Raw genomic sequence first — 18,903 nt, 5'->3', positions numbered from 1 at the left:
GCAGTTCATTTTCAGATGTGTCCAGACATCTGAACCTAGCTTTCAGTACACCACACACATGCTCTGTGGTGTTTCTGGTTATTGCATGTGCTGTATTGTAGGGCCTCCTTTGCAAGGTTGGATGGTTTATGGTATGGGATCATTAGCCATGGCTCAAGTGAATAATCACAGTCACCTGTTGTGGGGAATAAAAACACATTTGGTCAGCCCAGATATTGTTGGGAGAGGTATCCCTAGCTTGCATCCTAGTTGTGCTCCTGTACTTAACCAGTAGCAGTCACTCAGGTATTTCATCTTGCTGGAGTACAGCCCTCAGTCCACTTTCCCTTCATATGGCAGCATCATGGACAGTTCCAGGTTGTGTTGCCATGATGTTTGTTATGCTGCCAAGTACTGCACACAAATCTTGGCAGTTCATGGATGGCTACCCCTTTCTGTTTATGCAGCGGTCTGCTTTAGGATGTACTGGTCTCTTAATACGTATGTGTGTGCAATCTATTGCACTGAATACATGGAGGAAATCTACGATGCTATAAAACTTGTGCAATACACTTCTTTGCTTCATGGGGATGGATAGAAAGTGGATGTAGTCATCCACATTGCTGCCAGGAATTTTGCCAGGATATAGCTGCCAGCTGTCTCTGACACTCCCATGGCATCCTCCCATGTGTCTCTGGAATGTTCCAGATGCAAGTAAAGCAAACTTCACACTACTCAAGACTGGTGTGGTATCCTTCAAGGCCCCTGAGCCAGTGGAAACCACAACCCAAGCTGCGGAAGCCCTTACAAATGCCTTCTATGAACACCTCCAGGACTGCATGGATCAGGCAATCCCAAATAAAACCAAGACTCTTTCCACAAAGGGCAAACGTCCAGTCTGGTGGACCCCAGCCATTAACAAACTTTACAATAAGAGGAGAAAGCTATTACATGATAGAACAAAATCCATAAAAGGGAAGTCACCCCTGATCATTATTAGTAAAAAAATACGAGCACTCATAAAATCAACTAAGGCCAATTTTGACAGAAAAATTGCCATGGATTCAAAGGGCAATCATAAGGCCTTTTTCAGCTATGTTAGGAACCTGGGTGGAAACTCCCAGATATGCTCAGAATTAGTCCAAAATTATACAAAAATCACTGAACCCACAGACATTGCCAACATACTGGCAGACAGGTTCAGTGCAAACTTCACCCCCCTCTTCCCCCCTAAAGGAGAGATAACTATCCCAGCCGAGTGTAGCCTCCCGGACATCTCAAATGCGCAGGTGAAAGCTGCTCTCTCTAAAGCTAAAAACACAGCATCAATGGGACCGGATGGTGCCCCCGGCTGTGTGCTACATGAGCTAAATGAGGAATTAAACCCGCACATAAGGCAGCTGTTTAATCTCAGCCTTACCACAGGATACATGCCCAAGGAGTGGCGTACGGCAACTGTGGTCCCACTCCACAAAGGCGGCACCTCTACGGACCCTGGTAATTACCGCCCCATAAGCTTAACAAGTCTAGTCTGCAAAGCTATGGAGAGGATCATAATGGAGCACATAAACAAAGATATAGGGGACTTGCAGACATTGGACCCGACCCAGTTTGGCTTTGTCAAGGGAAGATCATGCCTTTTGAACTTGGTCGACTTTTTCGAAACAGTCACCAAGGCCATTGATGAGGGAAAGGCAGTCCATACAGCCTACCTTGTCCTTGCAAAGGCTTTCGACACAATACCCCACTCGGGTATTGTAGAAAAACTTACCAGCTTAAATGTAAACCCATATGTCACAAGATGGGTTGCAAACTGGCTTAAGGACAGAACCCACAGGGTTAGAGTTGCTGGTGCTATGTCAGACTCCAAGCTGGTCACAAGTGGTGTCCCACAGGGCTCGGTCCTTGGCCCCCTATTGTTTGGCATCTACTTCTCAGAAGTACAGGCCAACATGGGAGGACTTTGGCTGACAAAGTTTGCAGACGACTGCAAACTGGGCACCATAGTGGAAAGTGCATCAGACACGGATATCCTTCAGAAGGGACTCACGGAAACAGATAGCTGGTGCCAGAGCCATGGCCTGAAGTTAAACGCCAAAAATGTATAGTCATACCCTTCGGGAAAAACAAGGTAACCCCAAGCTACCATATAGGTGGCAATCCACTAAGCACAGAAGAGGTTATCAGGGACCTGGGGACCCAGGTTGACAGTGGCCTTTCTTTTGACACTCACGTTGCTAAAGTGGTTAGAAAGACCTTCTACATTGCCCACCTGATCATGAAGGGATTCACATCCAGATCTAGTGAGGTCATTGTTCCCTGTACTCTTCACTTATCAGACCAATGATCGAGTACAATGCCCCATTCGGGATGTATCTCACCTGACATCTGCAGCAATTGGAGAGACCCCAAAAGTTCCTCACCAAAAGGATAAAGGGACTCCAAAATCTGTCATATGCTGCCAGATTGAAGAAACTCCAGCTCTATTCAGTCGCATACCGTCTGCTCAGAGGTGACATGTGCCTGACATACAAGGCCATGTCCAACCCGGAATTAATGGACATGCTCCACCTCAAAAATCCAAATCCACCAAAACCACTAGAGCAAGTGACTTAAACCTTAGCACGGATATAAATAGGACGTGCTGGAGGGATAGATTTATCACTCAGAGACTCCCTATGCTGTGGAATAAAATCCCAGTCCATGTGAGGCAGAGCACCTCGCTGACTCTGTTCAAGAGAAATCTAGACCTGTGGATGGGAGATCGTAGGTTTACCCCGGGAATCATCTCTGTGTCACTGCTGGACAGAGGCACAACAAACTAATGGGCACAGTATTTTTTCATATAAGGGGTGGCGTAAGCCACAAAAATGTGGGCTAGGCTTATAAATGCCTTAGGGCAGATAGCCTAGTATAAACCTATGAACCTATGAACCTATAAGTACACCCAGGTTGAGATACACTTTGGTTTCATGGGTGATGATGTTTCCCCTCTGGGGATACACTGACATGTGTGGGGCACACATGTTACAGACAGACTGCCTGCTCCAGTTGTCTGTCTAGCCATTAATTGTCAATCATTTACTGCTCTGACAACTAGTTCAGTTGTAGCCTTGCTCTGACACTAGCTGGCTGCCTTGTAGGGCACACAGCCATATCCTCACTAATGGCTTGTGTCACTGCAGCCTGTTGCAGTTACTACAGCCTGCATTTTTATGTTCTTTTTTTCCTAGTATTGTTTCAGAATTTAGCGAAATCCATAGTAGTAGCTTCTACTCCTTGAGGTGTATATAGCATACACTGAAGATTTCAGAAACAGAGTCAGCATTGCAGTTTGTTGCATTTAAGTTGTGTTGTGTGCACACAATGTGCTTTGGAATCAGGCAGGTGTGTGCAGAATCTGTAATTATCCAAAGCCGAATAGCTAAGCAGTCTAAGTGATTTCAGTGTGCCGTCTGAAATTGCGCCTGCAGCTAGTGCACTAAAGTCTTCTTTTGGTGTGCTATGCTGTCCATAAATGGCTTCTGTGAACTTTACTGAATCTGACCATATGTGTACACTTAGTGTCAATCTTTATGAATCCTTCCAAAATTCTTTTTACTGTAAGATAACAATCACAAGTGTGGCTAGGAGTCTTATGGCATTCATAACCATGCAATTGATTTGTAAATAATCTTGACCTTTAAATAAAAAAAGATAAGAAAGTTGTTTATAGGATTGTACATGTCAATGAAGCTACTGTTTAAACATGCCTAGAATTAAATGGTGATTTATTGAATAAGCACATTGTAAAATATGCATACAATGGTTTATTATTACTAGCAGCTATGACGTCCATATTTTGATATTTTGCATTTTTTAATGCTGTAGTTGAATTTAGATCAAATTTTAAAATAAGATTTTGCTTCACATTCCAAGTGTTTGAAATCTGCTTCTCAGATAAAGTGTCTAAAGCCAAAGGCTCTGTTTATGCATCCTGGAATGACCACACATGACTGATCACACTGTATATTTTGCACAGTAAAAAATCTATTTGGAATTTTAAAGCAAAGGTCTTAAAGGAATTATATTCATTAGTATTTTATCCTACGTATTGTATTTTTGTGTATAAATTAACGTTATTTGAATGACAGCATATTGTGTTTTTGTGGAACTTAAATGGCACTATTTCTGAATGTTAAACATAAGCTGTTCATCAGTACAGTTAACATTTCATTTGAGAGGCTTTTTACTCTTGAAATATGGAAATGTTTGGTAAGCCACATAGTTTAGATACATGAGGTACAGATGTGTTAATTCCCATGCTGAATAGCAACCTTATGTTTTCCAATCCTTTTCCAACTGACATATACTTGCTGACTGTATTTAGGCTTGCATTTTGATGTATTTACTTCCTCTTGCATGCCATTGTAATATTCATACATAAAAGAGCTGCAGAGATCAGAGAAATAAGAACTAGTATTAATGCCCTTTGATAGTTGTTTTTCATGTGTTTCTGCAGGGGATATATTATAATTTTAATATCTGTTTTAACCATAAGACAGACTGAGGACAATCTGGGTGTTGAATAGGAGAACACATTGACATAAACTACAGATAGCTATTTAAACCTAAAAGAAAATACTCGTAGGTAAGATACCTGAAAACTGTGTCATACTTCAACAATACAAAGTAGTTTGATTTGCATTTTACTTAATTATTTATTTTCGGTGTACTTGGTGATATAGCATCATTTAACTATGGAAACTTTTATTAGAGGGACCTCTCTAGAAACATGACCCCAAATCTCCTAAAGCTGCTCTGAATAGGCCAAGGGCAATGGGAAACACTATGCTAAATCTAATATTGATTTCACAAGCAAATGAGTTGTGATGCAACCTTTCCTGCCATATAATTTCAAACCAGTGCTTTTTCCTTTGTTTGGACCTGCATATTTGTCTCATACAGAAGCGTTTGCTTCTGTGATGGCATTTTTTTGTGTATGTGCTCTCAGATGTACTTCCATAATATTCTCATATCTATTTGCATACGTCTCCTGGAGGCATTGTCCATTTGGTCAAAATCTATCTTCCAGTAGTCTAGAACCATCATTTCTGATAACTCAGTGAGTTGACTGAGGCTGTTATTGTACATTTTCATGGTGATAGATAGACAAAAGTTCATTTAGTGAAGACTTGTACACTAAATGCATGTCCACTGGAAGATTTATAGCCTGCCTCTGAGGTTTGCTGACCCTGGAGGTAATTATATTAGTGAGGAGTACAGCAGGCTATTGTCCCCTATGTGAGTGATATGGGAGGTTTGTATTCTTATTAAAAATGCTTGTATTAAATGTTTTGCTGAGCATTTTTTCAGATGAGCATGTTTTAATGTAACTATTATCACAGAATGCATATCATTGTGAATTACACTGTTAGATGATTGCTGCTTTCAAATAGCTGCCCTCTCCAAAATCTAACCTTATCCTTCTTCATGAACTGAGTACATCAAGTCCAATACTGCTTTTTCCTGAGTAGGGTTTTCACATCCCTTGCAGGGCATCAGTAAAGTTCTTGCTGCTTGATATATTTTCAGCAAAGCTACCCTAATTAGTGCCAGGCATATTAAATTTCCTCAATAAGAGTATCACAGTTTTTTTTCCAATTTTATGAAGGATACCATATCTCAATGTCTTATCTCTTACTCCCCGTCATTATGAATGTTCAACATTCAACTTCTCTGGAAATTTGGAAACTGTACTGGCAGTCACATTTCAGTGTGACCGACCATAACTTTTGTCTTCTATGTTTATGTGTTGATTCCATTATTTTGCCCCCTCCCATATTAAGAAAGCTGCACTTTCCTCCTTAGTTTTATTTTAACCTTCCTTGTCTTTCTATAAAAGTCTTTATCAGGGTATGTCAAAAATCCCATTCTTTGTTCTCTGATCATATGCATTTATTAGTGCCACAGAATTAATATGGTTCTTCATTTAATGATATTGATCATCTAATATTTGAATATAATGTTAATATTAATATTTGAAAAAAGGAAACAAAAGAGACAAACTGCAATGCAAACAAAAAGAGCTCCAAACCACTACGGCAAACTAATATTGGGTTTAGTATAAACTTTCCAATACTAAGTTCAGTATAAACATTCCTTTATTACAATGTACAAATAAATGATAAGCACTTTCGTCTTAATTCAGTAAGACTTCATCAGATGATAAACACTCTAAAATAGGCCATTTAAATACTTTTAATTGAGATCATGTGACTGACGAGCCCCTTCCCAAAAAAACTCAATCCTATAAAATAGCAACACTTTAAAAATTGTTTTACATTAAACATAAGTACAATCCTAAAATTAAATGTACTTAAAATAAGTAGCTTCCGCAGTGGTGCAGTGGTAGTGTTGTTGCCTCACAGCAAGAGGTTCTCCCATTCGATTCTCAGCTGGAGTGCGGGGAGTGCCTTCTGTGTGGAGTCTGCATGTTCTCCCCGTGGTTGGGTGGGCATTCGAAAGACATGTGTAAATGGGCGTGTATTCGTTGAAGGTTAAATGTCGAGGTGGCACCTCGGCGTTCGTGAAAATCTACTGCCAATCATTAGCGGACCGTAGTTCCCTTGTGGCGACCCCTAACCAGGAAAAGCTGAAAGACAACAACAACAACTTAAAATATTAAAGCAATAAATAATAAGTAAAAGATGTAAATATATATCGAGTCTGCCTAAGACAGTTCATTGAGACAGTGCTTTTAATTTTAACAGTCTAGCTTTAGAGGTGTGTTCATTAAGACCTGGCCATTTACATGCATTAAAATGCAGCTGCCAATACAATTCTCTCTTTTCGAGCATGTAATGACCAAGATCCGCCCATAATGTTTTTTCCTATTTGTTCTAAAATAGTAAACTTAAATTCATGCTCAGGAAAACTTTGAAAGTGTTTAAAAAGAGTGTTTGTTGATTTTCCCTTTCTAATTTCATACATATGTTTATATATGTAATCTTTTAACCTACGCTCAGTTTTCCCAATATAAAAGCCAGAGTGGGGTGGATGGGTGGGGATCCATTAATACAGCATGTGCTAAATTTTTAGATCGTAAACTTAAAGGATTATTACAATTGGAAGGGCATGTGTGTAAAGACTCAGTATTTCTTGGAGAAAATTAACAATCTTGAATATAATAAAAATGACATATTCTTTACTGTTGATGTTAAAAACGTATACGGGATTATTTTTCATGACATAGGAATGCAATGGTTTTGTGATTATTTAATCTATACAGAGAACTACTAGAAATAGTTTTAATAAACACCTGTTTAATTTATGAAGGGCAATATTATCTGCAGGAGAATGGGGTCATTTATTTTAAAAACATTTTTGAAAAAGAAAGAACTGTTAAGGGGGTTAGGCATTTCCATATGGGAAAATGCGGTCACAGTAATTGTTGTAGGTACATAAAGGTGGGAGAAAGGATTCAAATAATGGATCATATATATTCCATAAAAGGGAAATGTAACTGTGACAGTGGGGGTGTAGCTTACATTGCATTATGTGAATCATGCCCTGGCTTTTATACTGGGAAAACTGAGCATAAGTTAAGAGAGTGCATATATGAATATGTATGAAATTAGAATGGAAAAATCAGTGAACAGTCTTTTTAAACACTTGAAAAGTTTTCCCTGGCATGAATTTAAGTTTACTATTTTAGAACAAATAGGAAAGAACATTAGGGGTGGACATTAGCCATTACCGCTCAAAAAGAACTTGAACATTACTGATGTTTTTTACTGGGAACGGAGCCACTTGGTCAACATGGAGAAATTTGTCCTTTTCCCCACTGTGGTGTGATCCTGGAGATGGTATATTTAATTGGGGGGTGTGGGGTGTTATTTTGTTAAATGTTGGCCAAGTGTCTTCTTTCCCTGTAGAAAACTTAGGTAATGTGAAGGTTCGTTTTATTGCAATTTCGGTGTTGTTGTCTCGGTAATCTGCAGTTCAGGTAAATATAAATCCCATATACCAAAATAGACCACACTTAAATGGCCTGTTTTAGACTGTTTATCATCTGATGAAGTCTTACTGAATTAAGATGAAAGCACTTATCATTCTTGTCTCAATTTGTACATTGTAATAAAGGAATGTTTATACTGAACTTAGTACTGGAAAGTTTATACCGGACCCAGTATTGGTTTTCCATAGTGGTTTTGGTGCTGTTTTTGTTTGCATTAATATTAATGTTCATTCCCCTTTTTCCTCTTATGTTGCTCCTTTTTGCTTGCTTCATTTTTACATTGTGTATTACTTTGTTTGGATTTAGCACAGATCATTTTGCATTATTTCCATATTCACACCATTAACTATTCTGATATTTTTGAAAAATGAAAGTCCAATATTTTACTATTTTTTTTAAACTTCTTCACTAAACTAGTTTATATGCGTACAAAATAAACTTTTGAGTGGTTGGCATGGATCCTGAATATCCTGTTAGGCAGATGGAAAGTGCTCTGCCCTTTCAGACTGGCATTACTGTGATTTTTCATTCCCCATGTATCTGACACCCTAACTCTGTGTCAATTGTTCAAATGCATGCTGAAACTAAGGTACAGTGCATGCCTGTCTAGAAAATGTTAGCAGTTGTCTCTGTATGAACAGTAGCATCAGGGTGTCTTCATTGTACAGCTATTTCTATAATCATAGGTATTTGATATGTCTGTTCCAGTCATGTGGGCAAGCAGGTACAACATCTCCCTGCCCTGTCTATTCCACATTTATCTGATGGTAATAGACACCAAGAAGGCATAATGAGGGGAATAACTGGAGATGGTGCTGAGGTTATTAGACAGGTGGTGAAGTTTGATATGGAAAGGAAGGGTAACATTGATCAGAGTTAAGATCTTGCTCTACATGATCTATTTGGGGAGTCACATCGATGTTATGTCTCACAATGATGTTGTGGGTGAGATTCTAAATGTACATGATTGTTTTGTGTGGAAAGGAAGAAAGTGATGTGGAAAAAGCAAGGCTAAGAGTGGCAAGCTTTGGGGAGTACTGAGGATGTTAGATATTCAAAGTTATGTAACAGCTACAACTTGGTTAAAAGGTCACTAGGATACAAGAAAAACTAATTGCGATAGGTGAAATGGGAAGATGGGGAGTTGGGAGGAATGGGGGTTCTGGTTAGAAGGAAGTAGATATAGAAAGGATGATGAAAAAAATATGTAGGTAAGTTGATGATGGCTTTGGGATAGTAGACCGACTCTTACATAGTGCATGGAAGGATAATGCAGGGGAGAAGGGGAGTCAGTGTTGTTGTATTGGAAGGGGTGACTTTGTGGATACATTCAGGCCAATAAAGCCAAATCCCACTAGCTGTGGACATGCACATTTTGGCCTTCTTATGACCTTGTCAGCAAAGCATAAGTTGACGAATTGGCTATGCTCTAGAAACTGTGTGATACCTAAAAAGAAACAGTAAAAAGTCATGGACATTCAGAAGCCATATAGCTGAAACACTTGATGTCCTTAAGGGATCATTTGCATATATCCCATGGGCCTGTTATAGGAGGTTTATGGTATCACACAGTAAAAACTCTAACTTGGCTATGTTTTTCTTTTTTATTAGTTGGTTTGTCTAAATGACCTTTTTACTTATTGTTTTTATATATATTTTCATCAGAAGCTCGAGTTTTCAGAAATTCAAAATTTATATTGTCAAGACAATATGATTAAGCTTCCAAAAACACAAACTTCAAAAAAAACCCAGCAAAAATCTACCTTTTTCTATGTTTTTGCAAGGGGGCAATCCCCCCTGCACCCCCCATACAACCCCTGCATATTATTTATGCCAACTCTGAGATCACACTACAGTAGGGCAAAGGGTAAATTCCCTGATTCTCACTGCATCATGATTTCTATTTAAAAGTTTCAAGTTTTTAGAAACTCGATCACATGATCTTGACCATATCAATTTTGAGTTTCTGAAAAGTCAAGCTACTGATAGGGATGAATATATAATAAAACTCCTGCAACATGACCATGCTGGGTAATATTACAGCCACTGTACCCAAAAAGAAGTGTTACATTTTTTAACATAGCAAGTATGTCCCTTCACAGTCATTGATGATTGGAATGGAAGTGGTCTAAAGGGGGGAAACATTGTGCCAAGAATTATTTCTGTCCTTTTTGTTTTTGGTTACCAAAATTGTTCCACCTGCTGTTCTCACTTCTGTCACTGTCACTGGTACCAAAAACAATGGAATATCCCCATCATCTGCAGTTGATGCATGTACACACACCCAGCAGTTGCTAGCAATCATTGTCTTGTCATAAGTATACAATGTGGTAGAAACAGTATTAAACTTAAGATGCCAGTCTGGTGACATCTGTTCACTTTTAACAAATCGCTTATTTCTGAAAAAACAATGCTCAGGTCTGATGGCTTATGATGAAAGAAAGAAATATGCTAGAAGGATGATGAGTACTAGTACAGCTGTTCCAGTGATAAATCCATGTGGATATCGAGCAGGCCAAAGCTGAAGAGGATTCTCAAAAATTTGAAAACCGAGGTGATTCATTTTCCTTTTTAAAGTTCATATGTTTTCAGTTTCTAAACAATTTCCATACAGTGTTCTGTGCTGATGGAAGTCCTATAAATGGTGCTTGGTCACCTGACTTATTTCCCCACTCCTGAACTGATTCCCACTCATTGTCCTTTGTAGATGATGTTGCTGGATTGCTAGGTCTCACTTTGGCCAAACTGATCTCCCTTGTTTTTCTTCTGGTATGGGATGGGATGAAATTAGTTCATTAGTGATTGTTGGTGGAATGACATTGCTGGGATCTCATTGGTATTCATTGCTAGGGAGGGCCTTCATAACATGAGAAACATGAATCTGTCAAATCTGTACTTCACATTAAAATGCAGTACTACTTGTAAGGAGAACCAGGAGGGTCTTTTCCATTTTGGCTGGAGGGCATGGTGTGTGGAGAAGGATCTAACAAACATCCAATCTCCAGGGATGACATTGTGATTGGAGATGGGATCAGTTTGTTGCTGGGCTACAACGACCTGTGAATGAATACACTGCAGCACAGAAATGGGAGACTTGCAATAAATTAAAGAAGACATCAATATCTTGTAATTCCAAATTATTGGTCAGTGGCATAGCTGGCATTCTCATGGGTCTTCCCATAACAATTTCATGGGGGCAGTATGTTCTAACTGCACTGTAAATACTAAACAAAAAAGAGGCAATGCGTCTGTCCATTTAAGGCTGGTCCCCTCACACAATTTTGCAGTTCTAGTTTCTAAAGTCTGTTTCATTCTATCAGTAATTCCTGAAGCTTGGGATCTGTGCACGTAATGGTATTGCACTTTCACTGACATGATTTTCCACACCTATATGATTTGGCATGTAAAATGTGTTCTTATCTCTTATTGAATACAACAAGGTACACCAAATGTGGGTATTATTTCTTGCAATACTTTATGACCATGGTTAGATCATTCCTGGCACAAGGATAAAGTTCAACCCAACTAGAAAAAAAATCCACAATTACCAAAACATACTTGAACTGTTGATGCTCTGGAAACTGAATAAAATCTGTCTGTACACAACAAAAAAGTTCCCATGTTTTATTTATTTATTTATTTATTTATTTTTTTTAGGATTGTGTTGGAATAGGAACGCACTTTGATACATTATATCATGTGCTTAAATACACACTGCAAAATAACGCCCCTTTTACAATGTGTCCGTTCTAGAATTCAAGATACCACAGAATTTTTACAGATTATCGCTGATACACAGCTTGAGCGCGACTGGTTACTTTGCACATTGGATGTAAAATCATTATATACCAACATACCACACTGGGCTGGCCTAGAGGTGTTGGAATACTGGCTCAACAAAACTGAAATATACAAGCCAGGATTCAACACCCTTTTGTTGTGTTTAACAAAACATGTTTTAACAAAAAATGTGTTTTTTTACAAAGACAAATGCTATTTACAAACCAAGGGGACAACTATGGGTACATCTTTTGCACCCATATATGCCGATTTGTTCATGGCATACTTTGAAGAACAGGTTATTTACGACAACTCTCATAACATTTACATGGTTGAAATGGACATTTGGCGCAGATATTTGGATGACTGCTGGTTGGTATGGAGAGCGAATAAAGAATACCTTTCGGAATTTGTTTCTTATTTGAATGAAAATAAATGGAGGATTGAGTTTTTTGTCAGCTATGATAGAGATAAAATAATTTTCTTAGATGTATTGGTTTGCCATGCATCTGATCATACGCTGACTACAGAAATTCATCGTAAATTCCCCCAAAATAATTCACTTCTCCATGCAACCAGCTTTCATCCTCCTCACATCTGCAAAAACATTCCCAAATCACAGTTCATGTGCATTAAACACATTTGTTCTGATCAGCACACTTATAGACACTTCAGAGATGATTTAGTACATTGATTCCATGACCGTGGGTATAAAATGGGTCAACTATTACATACCAAACACACAGTTGACCAGATGGAACGCACTGAATTGCTTCATTACAAAACTAGACACAAATCACCTTCAGTAACACCTAGATTTATCACCACATATGGTCGGAATACCAACATATTGATGCAAATTGCTCAACATAATTGGAACATATTAACATGTGAACCTAGACTTCAGGACATTCTTGGAGACAGATGTTCGTTTTCCTTTCGGAAAGGCAAAAATCTATCTGCCTTTTTTAATCACTTTAAACATCTTGAGAAGAAAGGTACCAAAAGGATCCAGGCCACATTATCAGGGGATCCATTTATTGGTTGCTTCCCTTGTGGACACTGTATTTATTGTAACATCATACTCAAAACCACCAGTTTCAGCAGTCAGAACACCTCTCAAGTATTCAATATAACATTTTTTGCTAACTGTTCCTCAGATTGGGTCATTTATTTGGCCAAATGCACATGTCCTGCATTCTATATTGGCCAAACCTCTAGACCCTTGAAGCTTCGAATCTCTGAACACTTTAGTGATATCAGACACAAGAGAGACACCAATGCTTTATATAAACATTCTTTGGTACATCCAAAGGCTACTTTTAGTTTTACCATTATTGATAAAATTAGAAGATCCAGGCATAACAAATCAGGTTGGCATAATTTATTAAATTCAATGGAGAGAAAATGGATTATTAAAGTTGGTGGGCTCTTTAAGCCAGGTCTGAATAAACATATGTAATTAAGCACATGACTCACTTGAGTATTTAAATACAGGTTCTTTTTTGTTGTTTTTTTAAACACTGAAGAAGGCTTTGTTAAATATTTGCCAAAACTGGTCTGTTTTTCAAGAACCTCAATCAATACATTTATTTTCAAGGTGCCTTGTATGCTGGTCCTGTTTTCTTTTTGTTTGAATACTTTGCTCTTTGGGACCCTGCAGCTGCCTCACTCGCAGAGATTGTACTATTTGAAATGTAAGGGGCAAAGCAATCAGTCAAACATTGTGTTATTAATGCATTTTTTCCCAATTGAGAAAACAAATGATAAGTCCATACCAAGTGAACAAGAAAAGAACATGTAGCTACAAACCTCCCATCCAGATGGCACCACCATAATAAGCCTGGGGAGTGGCTACAGCTGTTATGTATCCACCTTACCTTTACATGGTCATTAGCTTGATTTTGAAAAGACAACACTTCCTGTAAAGAAATAGGTGTATTGATTGTAGTTGCTGTAAAAATGAAGCCTGAACAGGATAAGACAATAGTTTGTCTGGCTGCTATGTCAGTAAATGCATTTCCTTTTGAAATTTAAGAATCAGAGGTTTTATGAGCAGCACCCTTGACCACAGCTGTTTCCCTTGGTAACAGAAGTGCATTCAACAGTTCACTAACAAAAATATATTTTTTGCTAATGTCATAAACCCTCTTTCTCTCCACAGTGTTCCAAAATCATAAACTCTATTTCATAAGAACAGTGTAAATTTGTAAACGTTGTATCTACTTTGCCTTTCACTAGTTCGTATGCTTCTGTAATGGCTACAAGTTCAGCTACTTGAGCAGACACATTTCCATTTATTTCTCCAATCAGTAGCACTTGGTTTGCTGTGCACGCTGAAAAAGCTGCCACTAATGAACCATCTTCTTTTTAGAACACAGGATCCATCGACAAATAGAAGTAACTCAGGATTTGGTTGTAGGACATGTTTTATGTTTCGTCTAGGAGGAAGCACATGGTTAACCACAAACACACAGTCATGGGATTTGCCTTTATTCACTGTTGGGATTAAAGAAGGAGGGTTAACAGGGGACCTCTTATAGCTTGCAAAGAAAGATTGTTAAGTAAAGACAATTCTTATTTGGACAATCTAGAGGCTGACAAATAATGTATTTTAGTTCTGCATAACAGTGAATCTACAGACTGCAGAACTGCCACAAAGTCTTGTGCCCAAGAATTAAGGCAGATACCATTTTTACTATGCTAGTCATCATGGCCAAAGCCATAAGGCAGTACGGAAGGGCTGCCGCTACAAGATCAAGCCTGGCACTAAAGCAGCTAGTCTAAAACCATCATTTCTGTATTGTGCTAATAATCCTAACAGTACTATATTCCTTTCACAACCATATAGAAACAGCTTGTTTGAGTAATCAGGTAGCCCAAGAGCGCGAGGATTTGAAAGTAAAGTTTTTATTTGGATGAAAGTATGTTCATGGTGCTCTCGCCAAGGCAAGGGCTTAGAGGTGTCTTTTTTCAATAATTCTAACAAAGATTTTATTACTTCTGCATAGTTTGAAATCCATTGATGGCAATAACCTGCCAGTCTCCAGAAAGCTCGCAGCTGCTTTAATGTTATTGGACATGGTACAGCTTAAATAGCAGTAATGCATGAAGGTAAAATTTGCCAGGGTTCTTCTGAAATAGGATGTCTCATATATTGGACTTGTGATTTCCACAGCTGTGATTTTGTCTTATTAATCTTGAATCCCAGTTCTGCTAACTGAGTCAAAAGGAAAGCAGTATCTTGTCGACAGCTAGGAAAACAATCAGAGGCTAAAAACAAATCATCTACATACTGTATTAGGGTAGACACACAGGGAAATTGAATTGTATTTGTTTCTTCATTTCTCTAGAAGAAAGGGGAAGGTGAGTCTACATATCCTTGAGGTAATCTTGTCCATGTATACTGTGTCCCTCTGTAAGCAAAGGCTAACAAATACTGACTATCTGGGTGAACAGGAATAGAGAAAAATGAGGCAGAGGACATATCATTCACCGAAAGGGTGGTAGCTGTTGGAGGAATAGAATTTAGTACAGTATATGGATTAGGTACTGCAAAAGTCGATACTACTATTGCAATAACTGCTCTTAAATCTTATACGAATCTGTAAGTGTCCTTGTCCATTTAACCAGCAAAGTAGGTGCATTACAAGTGCTTTTAGTAGAGACTATTATTCCTTGCTGAAATAACTCTGAAATGAGAAGTTCAGTTCCTTTCTCTGCTTCTGCTGATGAATGATACCGGACTACCACAGGTGGAGATTCATAAGGTTTTAAAGCAACCCTAACTGTTCCTGCACCCTTTATGAGTCATGGATAATCTACAGCTGTATGTGCGAGGGGGTGGCGTGGGGATAACTTCAAATGTCTCCCAATCAGCCATACTTGAGGCCTGTTCTGATCTAAGTACTATGAAGAGTGTATCTTTGTCAGAACAAATACTGGTTGAAATTCTGAATACAGACCTGGGCAGAAGTCTCATTGGGATTACTAGAAAGACACCATCTAGAGTACAAAACACCATACACCTTAATTTTTACAACAGACGAGCAGAATTCCCTACAATAACAGCATGCCAATCTTACAATGGACCTACCTGAATTGGATCTGACTGTCTCTGGATAATCCAGTGGAACTCCAGAGATCCCCACATCTCAAACAGATTTCATAGTATGTAGGAGATTCTTCCCATTTGATGAAGTTATCATAGACTGAGTTGCTCCTGTGTCAATAAGGAAAGGAAAGGTAGAAGTGCACACTGCGATATTAAAGAAAGACCTTCCTGATCGACTCATAGTAAGAGAAATAGTTATGTTTCCTTTTTTGGCTGTCCTACTGATCCTGCTACTATGTTGGTGGCTGCCAAGTGTTGCTCCATGCCGGAAGTTTTGTTCCCACCTACTATGGGGCTGGACATTGGACTGACTGGTAAGTTGAATAAACAAAAGAATGTGAGCAATCCAAAGGACACCACAGTTTATTCCAAAATAGTACCACAGTTTGTTACAAGATAGTTAAGCGCTTTCCTCTCCACTACAGAGACTTCCTCAGAACAAAACATTAACCTCACCCAACCAAGTTAAATACCCCCATCAATTATTAAATTAAACAACAATTAAAATTTTAAAAGCAGTATCATAACATTCTGCATGACATTAAGAATCACAAAAACACATTTGAAAAGTCCTAAAAACATTAAACACATAATATTGCACTCAGCTCTATCAATAATTAACTGTTCAATAAATACAAAACTAAAAATTGTTTTTTAAAACATATTCTAAGGGTTAACCTAAAATTTGATCAAGTTTTAAAATACTGGCAATACTAATGGTCTCATTTATGCCTGGATATCGGGAGGCATTCATAAATAATTGCCATCTTAATTCCATAACATCTAAATGTATGTCCAAAATGTCCCCTTTCTCATCTTCCTTTAATTGCTGTAAAACCAAGAATTTAAAATAATGTGTGGAATTTTCACTTATGTGTCTTAATAATGCATAACCTAGCATGTCTGATGTCCCCTAAATGTTCACCCATTCTGGTTTTAATTTCCTAACAGTTTTACCAATATAGAAAATGGGACATTCCTGACATTTAGCCATGTATATCACTCTTTTACTATTACAATTCTAGTGACCCCTAATATACAATTTTTGTCCATTTACCTTAACGTAGTCATCAGTTTCCAATAAATGTTGACAAAAAGAACAAGTATTGCATTTGAAATTCCCCACCTTTCTACTTGTCTTCTGTGTAGGTCTTATCCCCTCTAGAATATTCTTTATACATTTGTCCCTCCTAAACACATACTTAGGGTTCTTACCTACTTTGGAACCTATACTAGCATCAAATTGCAAAATTTCCCAATGGTCATTTAACACCTCTATAATGGAATTGGCCATCCCATTGTAGGTTAACACCAGGGACAAATTAAATTCACCCCCTTGCTTTTTACTATTGGCATTCCTAACAAACCCATAACCCAAAATTGGTTTATAAACCCCATGATTCCACTTAAAAATAACCTCTTTGGTGAGCCCCTCCAAAAGCCAATCAGGATATCCCCTCTGCTTGAACATTTGACTAATAAAGTCCAACTCGACTAAAAAAATCAGCATCAGAACTAACCATCCTGGCTGCTTTTATCAGTTGCCCCCTTAACCACTCCCTTCTTATGATGCTCAGGATGGCAGCTCCCATAATCTAAATATGAATTGGAAAAGGTTGATTTCCTGTGTATTTTGGTCAAAAATTTCATTTGGGCATAATCAATTGTTAAATCAACATCTAAATATACTATACGTTCCTTACTATATTCAAAAGTGAATTTAAAAAAACTCTATGGTTTCATTGATGTATAGAAAAAATTCCCTCAGGCTGTCCTCTGTACCTTTCCAAATCAGGAACAAATCATCCAGAAACCTAGTATAATGGACTATTTGACCCCTGTATTGACTGTTAAACAAATACTCTTGTTCCCAAAAGGACATAATGAGATTAGCAAAAATGGGGGCACAAGCGGCCCCCATTGCTACTCCTTTAACTTGTTTGTAATAAATCCCTTCAAACCAAATGTAATTATTCTTTAACACTAACTCCATTAGTGCAGTTATTTTATTAACCTCATCTTGTTCAAACATTTTGGTTTTGTAAAGCTGTTGTTCTAACCAGCTTATTCCAATGTCTTGGGGAATAACTGAAAACAAATTTACTACATCGATGGTAACCATAAAAACATCACTTGATAAACCAATTCCATTTAACTTATTAATAAACTGCCAGGAATCTTTACTTATGTAGTCAAAAAAAGACAAAGCTTTTTGCATCAAATAATCCAAATATTTAGAAATAAAATAAGTTTTACTTCTTTTGCTATCCACAATCGGCCGAAATTTTAAATTAATCAGCCCCTTATGTATTTTAGGAATGCCAAATATATTTGGCACCCTAGGAAACCCATTTTTTAAATAATGGTATTAGTCTACATCAATTTGGCCCTGAAAAAACATGTCATCAAGTGCCAAATCAATTGACTGGTAAGTTGAAAAGCTGGATTTGCTGAATGAAGAAAAGGACAGTCATTATGCCAATGCCCGTTTTGGCCACAGTTAAAACAACAGCTGGTATGTGGTCACACTGCTGGGGTTGTGGAGAAGTAGGAAGGTAAAAGTTTTGTGAAAATTGTCTAGGGCTGGCTGCTGGAAGAAGCTAAGACCATCTCTACCTCACCTCTTTCTCTTGTTGCACCCCCTTCCCCCATGAATCGGTATCAAATTGTTGAAATTGAACATCCACTAATTTGATTTGCTGTTCTTTTTCCTCTCTGATTATATTATCTGCTACATGTTGTGCTTGATTAAAAATTTAATGTATATCTAAAATGGGCTGATTTAAACAAACCTTAGTTATCTGGTATCATTTAGGTGGTAATGACCCTTCTACAAATGCTGCTGACAGTCCATTGGCTGCCACCTCTTCTTTGGGCTTTGTGTGTCCTGAAAAAAAAATTAAAAATTCATCTATCATATGCTGTAAGTACACAACAATAGATTAATTTTCCTTTTTTACAGTAGCTTTGATACTTGCCCACTTAGGTGTTGGAGGGCATGCTGTAGTTATTGCTTTCAGTAAGTTGTCTC

This window comes from Protopterus annectens, chromosome 7.part0 (assembly GCF_019279795.1).
Source record: "Protopterus annectens isolate FY-2018-M chromosome 7.part0, PAN1.0, whole genome shotgun sequence".
Classification (NCBI taxonomy): domain Eukaryota; kingdom Metazoa; phylum Chordata; order Ceratodontiformes; family Protopteridae; genus Protopterus; species Protopterus annectens.
Note: the sequence above shows the minus strand (reverse complement) of the source record.